This window comes from Ovis aries, chromosome 26, assembly GCF_016772045.2.
Source record: "Ovis aries strain OAR_USU_Benz2616 breed Rambouillet chromosome 26, ARS-UI_Ramb_v3.0, whole genome shotgun sequence".
Taxonomy (NCBI): Eukaryota; Metazoa; Chordata; class Mammalia; order Artiodactyla; family Bovidae; genus Ovis; species Ovis aries.
The window spans coordinates 38,987,698-39,003,018 of record NC_056079.1 but is presented as its reverse complement, the minus strand read 5'-3'; positions in this window follow the sequence as shown (position 1 = coordinate 39,003,018).

Here is a 15,321-nt window from a genome sequence, read left to right as displayed (position 1 = left end):
GGACATCACTGAGTGAGCGTGCACACACACGAACTGCATTGTGGTGTATAAACGTATGCTCCTGTCAGAGTTAATATGATGAGCAGTGTCTTTTCTTGCAACTAAAAATAAGGACAAAATAGAGGAAGAATTAAATTCTCCCTGGCAAGCTGAGATTAATAATGGGGCATTGAGAAGAACAAGAAGACATTTCCAAAAAAGCAGCATGAGGTGTAGCCAGCCTAGAATTCACTGCTGATGACAGAGCCTTTGTAATCTTCGTCCTTCATCTCCACCTGCAAAATAGACTCCTACAACCACCTTCGCCTCTGTGTTGTTCCAGCCAGCCAGAAAACTCTATGACTCCTTTCGACACAGTAGAATTTTCCTAGTCCTTCTCTACAGGGGTCACCAAATATGGCAAACAATTATGCATCTTAAGGTGAAAACAGAATATCCATGCAGAGCTGAGCATTTCTTATCTCTGGGGATTATTGATTTTGTGCAGTGACTTTTGTCCTTGGTAAATCTCAATTTTCAGTGTGCAGTGTGCAGCTGTATACGTGTAAGCCAAATTCCTGGGGCCTTTCTTCAATTAATACATACTTTATTGGGAAAGCTTGTCCTTCTCTATAAGGACTTCACTCTAGACAAAAATGAGATTTTGAAAAAATAAATATACGAAAATGATGAGCTAATGTCAAGGTCAAACTAACTTTAGATTAGCCACACAATTATTTTTTCTTAAAATTGGAAACCAAATTTTTATTATGGGTGGTCACATAATACTCTAAGGGGTTCCCTGGTGACTCAGATGGTAGAAGAATCTGCCTGCAGTTTGGGAGACCTGGATTCGATCCCTGGGTTGAGATGACCCCCTTGAGAAGGGAATGGCTACCCACTCCAGTATTCTTGCCTAGTGAATTCCATAGACTGGGAAGCCTGGTGGGCTACAGTCCACAGGATCGCAAAGAGTCAGACCCAACTGAGCGATTAACACTTTCACAATGCTCTAAAACAGTTTTTCAATCTTGTTACAGTAAACCTTCTGAGTTGGATTATTTTTTGCATGGATACTCGTTTTGAGGATCATAGGATATTTAGCAGCATCCCTAGCTTACACCCACTAGATGCCAACAGCATGCCAGCTGCCAGTTTTGATAACCAGTATCTCCAGAGAGTCAGATATCCCCTGGGGGCAAAATTGCTCCTTGGTTGAGAACCATGGTTCTGAAATATTCTGTGAGCTTTCTAGCAAGTCAAGCAGAGAATTATGCATCATGATAGCTGGAAACCCCACTCATGTGATCCAGGATCCCTCACTGGGCAAAATTTCTTTTTTTTTTTTTTAATACCAAGCCTCAGTTTCCCCATTTGTATGACACAAAAGTGATTGTTGGATCCTCTGACCCAACGTGTCTGCACTTACTTCATCTGATGCTGCAGTTCAGAGGGATAACAGGCGTATTCCTTCGGGACCACTGCAGGGTGTCTCTCACCAGCAGGACTACACATCTTCCTGGCATCCCTCCACCGCCCGCAGCCCAAATCAGCTCGCTTTCCTTCTGCCTCTCTTTCTAGATCTGCTGATTCTCCCAGTCATTGCGTGGGTCACCGATAGCTCAGTATACTGGTTAAGCTAATGCTAGCTGCTGTAACAAATGCACCTTCAAATCGCATTTTCTTTTTCAAATATGTTTGTTTTTCATGCATATCACTGTCCACTCACATGTATATTTCTGGTTGGGCACCTGCCATGTGATCCAGGGGACCCAGACTCCTTCCATTTTGTGGTCAGTCCTAATCTTCTCTAGGTTTTTGGAGTGCTTGTTTTTAAAATGATGAATGGGCAAAGAGATCATGGCGGAATACACTCATATCCCAACTTTCTCAGCTCAAAAGTGCTGTATAAAACCAAAACCCATTTTCACCCTATTTTTCAGAACTCAGTCCCTGACCAAACCTAACTGTGAGTCAGGTTGGAAAATGGAGTCTAGCTGTGTAGCCATTTGAAAAGGAAAACTGGTTTTGATGACAGTTTCTGCCTGACTCAACTCTTCCTGTTTGTCCAGTCAGCCTGCTTTCTTCCAGCTCTTCCTAGCTCTTGGCTAGTCTGGAAACTAGCCAGGAGGGCTCCATCAGAGCTCTTCTCCCTGATAACTCAGATTGCCTGGCTCCTAGCTGCATCTGCTGTACTTGCTCATCAATTTCTGCTGCTCTGACCTGGAGTCTTGATGTCACTTTACAAAATCAAACTCATAGACATCGGTAGAGGGGAAGGGGTTCTTTCCTCAGATTGCCAGCAATCTGGGAAGATGGTAGATTTAGCATCTCCCAGAAAATCCCCCAAAGATTCTGCTCGGCCATGAAAGCTTTACAGGAGAACAGGGAAGTGATCTCAGTTAATCTCTGAAAGGGGGGGTCACAGTTGTCACCACCCCCACCGTGTGCAGGCTGTTGACCCCTTGTGATCTCCCTCTAGACACTGTGGTGTTCACACGGTTTGTTCCTGAGATTACCGAAGGGGAGGTTAAGGAAGAGAGCTGGTCATCTGTTAATTACTGATTCTTCATTTCTCCTTCTTTGATCTATGGAAAGAACTGACAAGTTAGGCAAGGGGTTGTGTGATTGAAACATCTGAAAGGTATCCTTAGGGCGAAGACGGGGGTGCCTGGGTAGAAGTCAGTTACACTGTAGCTTTGCTGAAGTGACAAGGAAAGGGGCTTCCTGCTGAGGGTGGTTTCCTGCAAAGAGCTGCTTATGTAAACTGGAGTCATCTCCAGAGTCTCCTCTCTCTCTGCCCTGGAGCTGCAGAACAAAGTAATAGCTGCTGGAAGTGGTGGCTTTTAATTCATTTCACGCTCCCCACTGTTATCTGAGCTCCCAGTGCCAGCTGATAACATGTGTCCATTGTGGTCTGTGACTGAGGAAACTTCTATTCCTCTGACATCATTTTTACAGTGATTACCCCTACCTTTTTAAAAGCCCCAATCCTCCTTGCGTTGGGTCTCCTGACAAGTGATATCTCATCCTAGTTTACCCTGAAGCCAAAGATTATAAAAAAAACATTTTTACCCACTCTTTTCTTTACATCAAAGTCTTGTTGTAGCCCTTCCATCTTTTCTCCTCCTTTTCAGAGTTAGAGGCGCCTCCCTTTTATGAGCCCATATTTTGTAAAACTGACACATCACTCTTTTTCTCTCTCTCTCTCACACACACACAGAGCCCCCTTTCCAATAAGGCTTCCTCTGCCCTGCAGCATGACTCTCCTACGTCTTTCTAGGCTGATGTCCTGTTCTGGCACTCCACACGCATTCCTGATTCTGTATTTTTCCATCACACCCACCACCCTTTCAAGGAGCCAGGAAGGCACTGCAAGGATTCTTCTCTAAAAATACTCTATCCCAGAGGTATCTTCTCCTCAACCCTGATTAGTCCCAACTTTGTTACTGATTTCCTACCTATTTAACCACTACTTAGTGGGCAATGGCACCCCACTCCAGTACTCTCGCCTGGAAAGTCCCATGGGCGGAGGAGCCTGGTGGGCTGCAGTCCATGAGGTCACTGAGGGTTGGACACGACTGAGCGACTTCACTGTCACTTTTCACTGTCATGCATTGGAGAAGGCAATGGTTCTAGTGTTCTTGCCTGGAGAATCCCAGGGTCGGGGGGAGCCTGGTGGGCTGCCGTCTATGGGGTCTCACAGAGTCGGACACGACTGAAGTGACTTAGCAGAAGCAGCAGCAGCAGTAGTGTTATTTTGGGGTTCTAATATACTAAGCTTCTATGAGGTGGGATTGAAATAATTTTCACCTTTCACAGCCCTGAGCAGAATATCATGCATGCCAATTTATAACTCACAAGTGTATCTGACATTTATTGAGCATTCACTCTGCGCTAGTCACTGGATTTGGTGCTGGGGCTACAGAGATCGGTAAACCAGCTCTGATCTCTGTCTTCATCACAGGGACAGTCTAAGAGCTTACCGTGTTTTGTTTTGCAGAGTGCCCCATTTAAACATACTCTAGATCCCTATGTTTTCCCCTGAGGCTGGGTTATGGGCCGCTCTCACTTTACCCCTTTCGCAAAAGGAGTAAACTTACAGTTTTCTGACAAACGTATTCCCCAAACAAGTGAGAACATGGAAATTCAATGAATAAGCACAGGTCAGTCCAATAATTATGAAATTTAATTTTGCATTATCTGGCCTATCCAGTATAATAGAGAATTACAGTGCATTTCAAAAAGCACAGGGATGCTGGAGCCCAATTTCTCAAAGTCAATTCTGTGGCTGTCCATGGCAAGGGTTATTGTATTTTAAAGAAAAATACACACAACATCTTAGAGTCTAATTATCTAGCAGTAAATAAGATTTACTAAATGAAAGTAAACATATTTTATGCAAAATCATGTACAGTAAATGGAGCTAGAGTACAGCTGTGAAGGATTGCATACGCTGAACAGCAAAAGGAATTGCAAATGTGATAGTATATTTTTAGTCCCCCAAATACTGAAACAGATTCAATTTGGATGGTGTCTCAGCTCTGAAAAGTCCTTTGATTAAGAAAACTGGAAATTCCCAGCCTTTGATGGGTGCTATTAGATTCTATCCTGCATACTGAAATATGTAATTTTGTCCTGATCTTAAATCTAAACTTTAAGAAAATATCATATTTAAGAGAACATCTTAATGAAGATGTAAATACTGAGGTCTCTCTGGGTCAGTAATTTCCTGAAGTAACAAAAGCTCCAAGAATATGGGCAGGAAAAGTTGGGAGTGATTAGGGAGATTTTATATTTTTATTTGTAACAATTCACAGGGGAAAAAACGGGAAATCTCTCAAGTAAAGGGATTAGGCAGAAATCCAATTAGGGATATAAATGACCAAGATGTTTCCTTTAGCTAATCTAATAGTAAACTCTGGTCCAAGAAATTAGGAAATAGAAAACACCTCCTCTGTTAATAAAAGAAGAAAGCAAAAAAGCAACAAAGATATTTTATTTTCAAGTTCTCAGGGACTTGATAAACATTTTTGTTGGGCATAATGAACTGATCTTTCTAATCAAGATAATCTAAGGAAAAATATGAAAAACAAGACAATCAATGATTTTCGTTTCAACACTTTATATCTAAGATTTTAAATAATAATCTAAACTGAGAAAGACAGATTTTTAAAAATAGGATTATTCCTTATTTTTTATTCAATTCATTGGACAGTTAGAAAAGTTGGTATTTTAGAGGACAGTTTCTGAAAGCACAAAGGCAACATTTAATTATGTGTAATTTTAAGTAGATTAGAGCTTCCCAGGGGGCACTAGTGGTAAAGGACCTACGTGCCAGTGCAGGAGACATAAGAGATGTGGGTTTGATCCCTCAGTCAGGAAGATCTCCTGAAGGCGGAAATGGCAACCCACTCCAGTATTCTTGCCTGGAGAATCCCAGGGACAGAGGAGCCTGGCAGTCTATAGAACATAGGGTTGCAAAGAGTCAAACATGACTGAAGTGACTTAGCATGCATAACGTAGATAACTGTATAAATATAAATATATATGCAGATATATATTTGCAAAGAGTGTCCATACTGAGGCATAAGGAAACTGAGGCATAAGGAAAATTTTATGCTGGTATAATTTGCTGCACCTCTATGTTTGCTCTGTCCTTGCCTCACAAAGCCTAGATTTTCCATGGTGTTCTGAAATTTTCAGAAGTTTCTGTACAACTTTAGTTATAACCCTTGAACGTCAGTTTCACTTTACCTTCCCAGGTCATGTGTTTCCAACAATTAGCATAGCTTCCTTCAAGGCTTTGGTTGTTGTTTGTTTCCTTCTTGATCTTCTTGCTAATGCCAGTTTGTCATTGGCAGCCAGTCTTTTCTACCTCATCTGTTTTATTTAATTTTATTGAAGTATACTTGATTTACAATGCTATGTTAATTTCTTCCATACAGAAAAGTGACTCAAGTATATGTACATATATTCTTTTTCATATTCTTTTCCATTATGGTTTATCATAGGATATGAAATACAGTTCTCTGTGTTATACTGTGGTTTCTTTTTTCCTCTTTAAAAAATTATTTTCAGATTATGGGAGTATGATAACACTTTTACAGGAGACTTGAAAAATACAGAACAAAGTTATGTGTAGTTCCACTATATATTATTTTTTAAGTAGATAAATTAAGGTTTTAGTTGGAGTTTCAATATCAAAACTGTCAAAAATTAATAGAATAACTAGACAGAAAAGTAGAAAGATATAGTAGACCTGAAAAACCCTATGAACCATTTACACATAAGATTTATACCGTTTTCACACAACAGCAGGATACAAATTCTACTCAAGTTCCCATAGACTGTGAACCAGGAGACACTGGAACTTATCTAGAGACATAAAATAAGATGCAAAAATATCATGGTCTGAAGGTATTGATATCATACAGAGTCTGTTCTGTTATCATTGTGGAATTATGTTATAAATCAATATCAAAAGATATTTGAAAATAGCCACATATTTTAAAGTTCAGTGTAACATTTACCAAGAGGGACATTTGACAGCCACTGAAAGTCTCCATAAAGTTAAAAGATTGAAAAACATAGAGGGTGACTGCAGAGAAGAAAGCATTAAATGAGAAATTAATATCAAGGATACTTTAAAAACCCTATGTATTTGGAAATTAAATACCTACTTTTAAATGATGGATATATCTAAGAAGTTATAACAAGAGAAATTAGAAAATACTTATAACAGAATAAAAATGAAAAAATAATTTATTGGAATTTGTTCATGTACCTGAACAAAATTCTCATGTACCTGAAGCTGCTCAGTGCAGCTAAATACAATGTCCAATCCTGAATAAGGTATGAGAACAGATAATGGACACTAGCATAAGATTTTGTGAAACTTAAACAAAATCTGTACTTAAGTACTGTAAAAGCAGTGCTAAGGGGAAAGTTCATAGCAATACAGGCATACCTCAAGAAACAAGAAAAAAGTCAAATAAACAACCTAACTCTATACCTAAAGCAACTAGAAAAGGAAGAAATGAAGAACGTCAGGGTTAGTAGAAGGAAAAAAATCTTAAAAATTAGGGCAGAAATAAATGCAAAAGAAACAAAAGAGACCATAGCAAAAGCCAACAAAGCCAAAAGCTGGTTCTTTGAAAGGATAAATATAATTGACAAACCATTAGCCAGGCTCATCAAGAAACAAAGGGAGAAAAATGAAATCAATAAAATTAGAAATGAAAATGGAGAGATCACAACAGACAACACAGAAATACAAAGGATCATAAGAGACTACTATCAGCAATTATATGCCAATAAAATGGACAACGTGGAAGAAATGGACAAATTCTTAGAAAAGTACAACTTTCCAAACTGAACCAGGAAGAAATAGAAAATCTTAACAGACCCATCACAAGCACAGAAATTGAAACTGTAATCAGAAATCTTCCAGCAAACAAAAGCCCAGGTCCAGACAGCTTCACAGCTGAATTCTACCAAAAATTTCGAGAAGAGCTAACACCTATCCTACTCAAACTCTTCCAGAAAATTACAGAGGAAGGTAAATTGCCAAACTCATTCTATGAAGCCACCATCACCATAATACCAAAACCTGACAAAGATGTCACAAAAAAGAAAACTACAGGCCAGTATCACTGATGAACATAGATGCAAAAATCCTTAACAAAATTCTAGCAATCAGAATCCAACAACACATTAAAAAGATCATACACCATGACCAAGTGGGCTTTATCCCAGGGATGCAAGGATTCTTCAATATCCGCAAATCAATCAATGTAATACACCACATTAACAAATTGAAAAAAAAAACCCCATATGATTATCTCAATAGATGCAGAGAAAGCCTTTGACAATATTCAACATCCATTTATGATAAAAACTCTCCAGAAAGCAGGAATAGAGGGAACATACCTCAACATAATAAAAGCTATATATGACAAACCCACAGCAAACATTATCCTCAATGGTGAAAAACTGAAAGCATTTCCCCTAAAGTCAGGAACAAGACAAGTGTGCCCACTTTCACCATTACTATTCAACATAGTTTTGGAAGTTTTGGCCACAGCAATCAGAGCAGAAAAAGAAATAAAAGGAATTCAAATTGGTAAAGAAGAAGTAAAACTCTCACTGTTTGCAGATGACATGATCCTCTACATAGAAAACCCCAAAGATTCCACCAGAAAATTACTAGAGCTAATCAATGAATATAGTAAAGTTGCAGGATATAAAATCAACACACAGAAATCCCTTGCATTCCTATACACTAATAATGAGAAAATAGAAAGAGAAACTAAGGAAACAATTCCATTCACCATTGCAATGAAAAGAATAAAATGCTTAGGAATATATCTACCTAAAGAAACTAAAGACCTATATGTAGAAAACTATAAAACACTGGTGAAAGAAATCAAAGAGGACACTAATAAATGGAGAAATATACCATGTTCATGGATCGGAAGAATCAATATAGTGAAAATGAGTATACTACCCAAAGCAATCTACAGATTCAATGCAATCCCTATCACGCTACCAATGGTGTTTTTCACAGAGCTAGAACAAATAATTTCACAATTTGTATGGAAATACAAAAAACCTCAAATAGCCAAAGCCATCTTGAGAAAGAAGAATGGAACTGGAGGAATCAACCTGCCTGACTTCAGGCTCTACTACAAAGCCACAGTCATCAAGATAGTATGGTACTGGCACAAAGACAGAAATATAGATCAATGGAACAAAATAGAAAGCCCAGAGATAAATCCACACACCTATGGACACCTTATCTTTGACAAAGGAGGCAAGAATATACAATGGAGAAAAGACAATCTCTTTAACAAGTGGTGCTGGGAAAACTGGTCAACCACTTGTAAAAGAATGAAACTAAAACACTTTCTAACACCATACACAAAAATAAACTCAAAATGGATTAAAGATCTAAATGTAAGACCAGAAACTATAAAACTCCTAGAAGAGAACATAGGCAAAACACTCTCCGACATATATCACAGCAGGATCCTCTATGACCCACCTCCCAGAATACTGGAAATAAAAACAAAAATAAACAAATGGGGCCTAATTAAACTTAAAAGCTTCTGCACAACAAAGGAAAATATAAGCAAGGTGAAAAGACAGCCTTCAGAATGGGAGAAAACAATAGCAAATGAAGCAACTGACAAACAACTAACCTCAAAAATATACAAGCAACTTATGCAGCTCAATTCCAGAAAAATAAACGACCCAACCAAAAAATGGGCCAAAGAACTAAATAGACATTTCTCCAAAGAAGATATACAGATGGCTATCAAACACATGAAAAGATGTTCAACATCACTCATTATCAGAGAAATGCAAATCAAAACCACAATGAAGTACCATTTCACACCAGTCAGAATGGCTGTGATCCAAAAGTCTACAAGCAATAAATGCTGGAGAGGGTGTGGAGAAAAGGGAACCCTCTTAGATTGTTGGTGGGAATGCAAACTAGTACAGCCACTATGGAGAACAGTGTGGAGATTCCTTAAAAAACTGGAAATAGAACTGCCTTATGACCCAGCAGTCCCACTGCCAGGCATACACATGGAGGAAACCAGAATTGAAAGAGACACGTGTACCCTAATGTTCATTGCAGCACTGTTTATAATAGCTAGGACATGGAAACAACCTGGATGTCCATCAGCAGATGAATGGATAAGAAAGCTGTGGTACATACACACAATGGAGTGTTACTCAGCCATTAAAAAGAATACATTTGAGTCAGTTCTAATGAGGTGGATGAAACTGGAACCTACTATACAGAGTAAAGTAAGCCAGAAAGAAAAACACCAATACAGTATACTAACGCATATATATGGAATTTAGAAAGATGGTAATGATAACCCTGTATGTGAGACAGCAAAAGAGACACAGATGTATAGAACAGTCTTTTGGACTCTATGGGAGAGGGAGAGGGTGGGATGATTTGGGAGAATGGCACTGAAACATGTGTAATATCATATATAAAATGAGTCACCAGCCCAGGTTCAATGCATGATACTGGATGTTTGGGGCTGGTGCACTGGGATGACCCAGAGGGATGGTATGGGGAGGGAGGAAGGAGGGGGGTTCAGGATGGGGAACACGTGTATACCTGTGGTGGATACATGTTGATGTATGGCAAAACCAATACAATATTGTAAAGTAATTAACCTCCAATTAAAATAAATAAATTAAAAAAAATAATAATGTAGCATATATTAATTTCCTGTTTTTTTTTTTAAACAACATAGCATTTATATTCTCAGAATTGGATTAGAAGTTTCAAGTCTCATTCAAAAAAATTTCTTTTAAATCACTAAGATGATTTTTCCAGTAGTCATGTATGGATGTGAGAGTTGGACTGTGAAGAAAGCTGAGCGCCGAAGAATTGATAATTTTGAACTGTGGTGTTGGAGAAGACTCTTGAGAGTCCCTTGGACTACAAGGAGATCCAACCAGTCCATTCTAAAGGAGATCAGTACTGGGTGTTCATTGGAAAGACTGATGTTAAAGCTGAAACTCCAGTACTTTTGCCACTTCATGCGAAGAGTTGACTCATTGGAAAAGACTCTGATGTTGGGAGGGATTGGGGGCAGGAGGAGAAGGGGACGACCCAGGATGAGATGGCTGGATGGCATCACTGATTCGATGGACATGAGTCTGAGTGAACTCCGGGAGATGGTGATGGACAGGGAGGCCTGGTATGCTGCAATTCATGGGGTCGCAAAGAGTCGGACACGACTGAGCGACTGAACTGAACTGAACTAAAGATTAATAACCTTTCTAGACTTTTAGCAGTAATATTAGATGTCAGAATAAATGGAACTATATGAAAACCTAGCAGTCTATTCATAGTCAAACAATTGGGGCCAAACTGTCATAAATTTTTTAGCTAGGCAAAACTTTATGTTTTCTAAAATGTATAATTATACATACATATATACACGTTATACATACATAATATACATGTGTGTATACAAAACACCTTTTCTACTATGCTTGATTAATGCTTGAGAAAGAAAAACAAAAAAAAGAGAAATTGGAAAACATAAGCTAAATGAAATGGGAGCACTGAATATGAAATAGAAAAGTGAAACAAACTAGATAAAAGATCATAATGTCCAGTTGCTTTTAAACCTGGCTGCTTATTAGAATCACATTTGGAGCTTTGGAGAAAAAAGCAATACCTGGACATTGGTATTTTTTAAAAAATTTCAAGATAATTCTAATGTGCATCTGGATTTTAAAAAGTTTTTCTATTAAATAGAAGTTTTAGTTATATAAAATTCTGTTATTTTCTGTTAACCAATCATGATACACTGATATTAAATGAATATCAGTTACATAATCACAATAGTAAAATATGTTTACCAGTTCTCACAATCAATAGCTAGACAAAAAATAAAAGATAATTGCAATTGCAAGGCATAATGGAAATGTGATTAATCCAACAATATAAAATAATTGCATGCAATTTGGAGGGTTAAGTAGAGTAGTGTGGTAAGTAGAAGTAGATCCGTGCACATGTTTTCATCCACCCAGTCTATGTCTTTTGTTTGGTGCATTTAATCCATTTACATTTAAGGTAAATATCAATGTATATGATCCTATTGCCATTTTCTTAATTGTTTTGGGTCTCTTTTTTGTAGGTTTTTCTTTCTCTTATGTTTCCTGTCTAGAGAAGTTCCTTTAGCATTTGTTGTGAAGCTGGTTTGGAGGTGCTGAATTCTGTTAACTTTTCCTGGTCTGGAAAGCTTTTGATTTCTCCATCAAATCTGAACCAGAGTCTTGCTGGGTAGAGTATTCTTGGTTGTAGTTTCTTCCCTTTCATCACGTTAAATGTATCCTGGGATTCCCTTCTGGCTTGTACAGTTTCTGTTGAGAAATCAGCTAATAACGTTATGGGAGTTCCCTTGTATGTTCTTTGTCATTTTTCCTGTAACTTTTAATATTTTATCTTTGTCTTTAATGTTTGTCTTTTTGATTGCTATGTGTCTCAGTGTGTTCCTCCTTAGGCTTATCCTTCCTGAGACTCTGTGCCCTTCCTGGATTTGGTTGACTATTTCTTACATTAGGGAATTTTTCAGCTATTATATCTTCAAATATTTTCTCAGATCCTTTCTTTCTTTCTTTTACTAAGACCCCTATAATGCAAATGTTGGTGCATTTAACGTCCTAGAGGTCTCTCAAGCTGTCTTCATTTTTTTTTTCATTCTTTTTTCTATATTCTGCTTTGCAGAAGTGATTTCTACCATTTTGTCTTCCAGGTCTCTTATCTGTTCTTCTGCCTCAGTGATTCTGCTGTTGATTCCTTCCAGTGTATTGCTCATCTCTGTTCATTTGTTCTTTAGTTCTTCTAGGTCTTTGGTAAACATTTCTTGCATCTTCTCCATTCTTTTTCCAAGATCCTGGATCATGTTCACTATCGTTATTCTGGATCCTTTTTCTGGAAGGTTGCCTATCTCCACTTCGTTTGGTTGTTTTTACGGGGTTTTATCTTGTTCCTTCATCTGGGGCGTAACCATCTGCATTTCCATTTTGATTAACTTCTGTGATGCAATTTTCATTCTGGCAGCTGCTGGATTATAGTTCTTTTTACTTCTTCTCTATACTGTAGGTTCTTCTTGTTTATTTATTTTATATATAGTAGTCTGTATTTGTTAATCCTAAACTCCTGATTTATCCCCCCCCTTTCCCCTGAGTAATCATGTTTGTTTTCTATGTATGTTAATTTCTTTCTGTTTTGTAAATAAGTTCATTTGTATCCTATTGTAGATTCCACATATAAATGATATCTATGGTATTTGTTTTTCTGATTTATTTCACTTAGTATGACAATCTCTAAGTCCATCCATGTTGCTGCAAATGGCAAGGTTTTATTCTTCTTAATAGACCAAACAGTCTTGGCTTATGGAATTCCTATTTTGTAAATAACACCAGGGAAAGTATGAGATGCTTTCTAGCTAGAGTTTGCTTCCTTATGAAAACAGATAGTTCAGAGAACACTAGTACTAACTGAAATGGTTAATATCAGTACTACTGTTACTGCTATACCACTACTAAATAACTAGCATTTGCTTAGCATCCTGTTATTTAGGAATTTTTCCCTTTCAAGTAACAGAATAGTCAAGTACAGTGGCTTAACAATGAAGATATTTTATTGGCTCACATTCTCAAATGTCTACAGAAAGTGGTTTCAGGGTTTGTTAATATCGGGCTGGCTAAGAGGAACATTCAGATTTTTACCTAAGACGTTATGGAAAACCAGAATGAACTTTTTGGCCAATTCAATACAACAACTCAGAGACTTCATGTTCTTTGAGTTAGCTTCTCTGTAACCCTCTTGGCTTTCCCCTCATTGTACAAGCTCTGTGTACATGAAAGCCACAGCTCATAATACAGTGTGCGTGGAAGACAAGAGGGGATACTCTTTTTCCTCTTGACACTCTTTTATTGAAGAGGAAAAGCCAAGAAACCCCCAGAGTTTTGTTAACTGTGTCTTCAGCCCCCTCCTAAACCTATTGTTGAAAAGACTTCCCTCTCTGGGTGTAAAGGATGGGCACCCCTTCTCTAAACACGCAGGAGGGATGGTTTGGGGGTAGGGAATCAGCATCACCTGCACAAACTTCTTCTATGGGCCAAGCATGCTGATAAGCATTTAATTTTTTACTCCTGTCTGCAATCTAGAAAATCTATGTTCTTAGTCACATTTGAGGAAACCGAGACATCAGGAGACTACACAACTCACCCAGGATCACAAAGCTCATGAGTAACAGGTCAAAATCATTCGTTCATCAGGCTTTTATTAGACACCTTCTGTGTGCAATGAGAACATGAAGACAGATCAAGAAGGATCGCTATTCTCTCAAGGGCAGCAAGGTAAGAATGGTCCTGTGGATGGTAAGGGCAGTTTCAAAGACAGTGTCATTAATTCTGCATGAGGGGGTCTGGAGAGGATTCCCAGGAAACCTGACCTCAGTGGGGTAGATCAACTAAAGCCCATGCAGAAATGGTACACCAAGCCAAGGAACAGCATTGGGAAAGTTGAGAAACAGCTTTGCTCGCCGTGGGAAAGAATGGTCCTTTTCTATCTGTCAAGATTTCCAATGTTACTTGGAACCTGTGTGTTGAGAGCAGACAGAAGACACAATGGCCCTAAACTGAGCTAGGAATGTGCTCTTGCACCTTTGGTGAAATGACTGCTTCCAAACACATTGAAAGTAACCTTTCTCATGTTCACATCTAAAAGAAGGCAAAGAGAGGGAACATTTCTTTCCTAGATAGACTCTTCAGACAGCTCCAGTGAATTTTCAGAGAGCAGAATAATTAGTTGTGAACTCCAAATGGCACACAATTTCATCATGTCTTCTGTGGAGGAGAATGTCCTTGAAGAAGAAATTCTGACTTCTCCCCAGCTGATTTGAGAGGGCCTGAATGTGGTTAGGGCTTTGGAGGAAAGCAAAGGGAAAGATCAAGATCAATTTAAGACGACCAAGAACACATTTTCAACTGAGACAATTTCAAGAGCATTAAATAAACCTTCTTCAGAAGGTTTTTAAAAGACTATTGTATTTCATTCACCTGAAGTAACACCCCTCAGTAATGAAAATCATTTATTAAAACGTGAATGACTACAAGGAACAATCACATTTCCCCTCTTACCTTTATGTTCTACAGAATGTTCTGTGTGATAACCTTTGTTTTTCTGTACTAGAGTTAATGACTTCTGAATTACTGCCCTATCACTCTGTACCCCCTTGCCAGCCCTTCCTACTATTTTCTTGTCCCAACCCATCCTGTAGATGGGCCAAAAGCATCTAGTGTGTATTGGTCTGCAACTTTGCTTGGAGAGTTTATATTTAAGCATGAACAGTTTTTTAAAACTTATTTATTTATTTGGCTGTGCTTTTTTTTTTTTTAGTTGCAGGATATTTAGTTGCTGGATGTTGGGTCTAACTCCCTGACCAGAGATTGAATCTGGGCCCCCTGTGTTAGGAGCATGGAGTCTTAGCTGCTGGACCACCAGGGAAGTCCCAGCATGAAGAATTTTAAGAATTCAAGGAGCATTTGGTGATCAGGGATTAGAATTCTGGCAGGCACTTTACTTTGTAATTGACAAAATATAACCCAGCTGTTAATTCATTGATAAGCCAACTTTATTTCGCATTGTTATTTTTGTGTGTATATGTGTTTTGGAAAATGGATTTGGAGCTGGCTGATGAAAATCAACCCCATCCATCTTTTCTGAGCACTCTGTTCTTATTGAGATGACTGCTAGCCAAGGAAGCCTGAAGCCATCACCAAATCAGT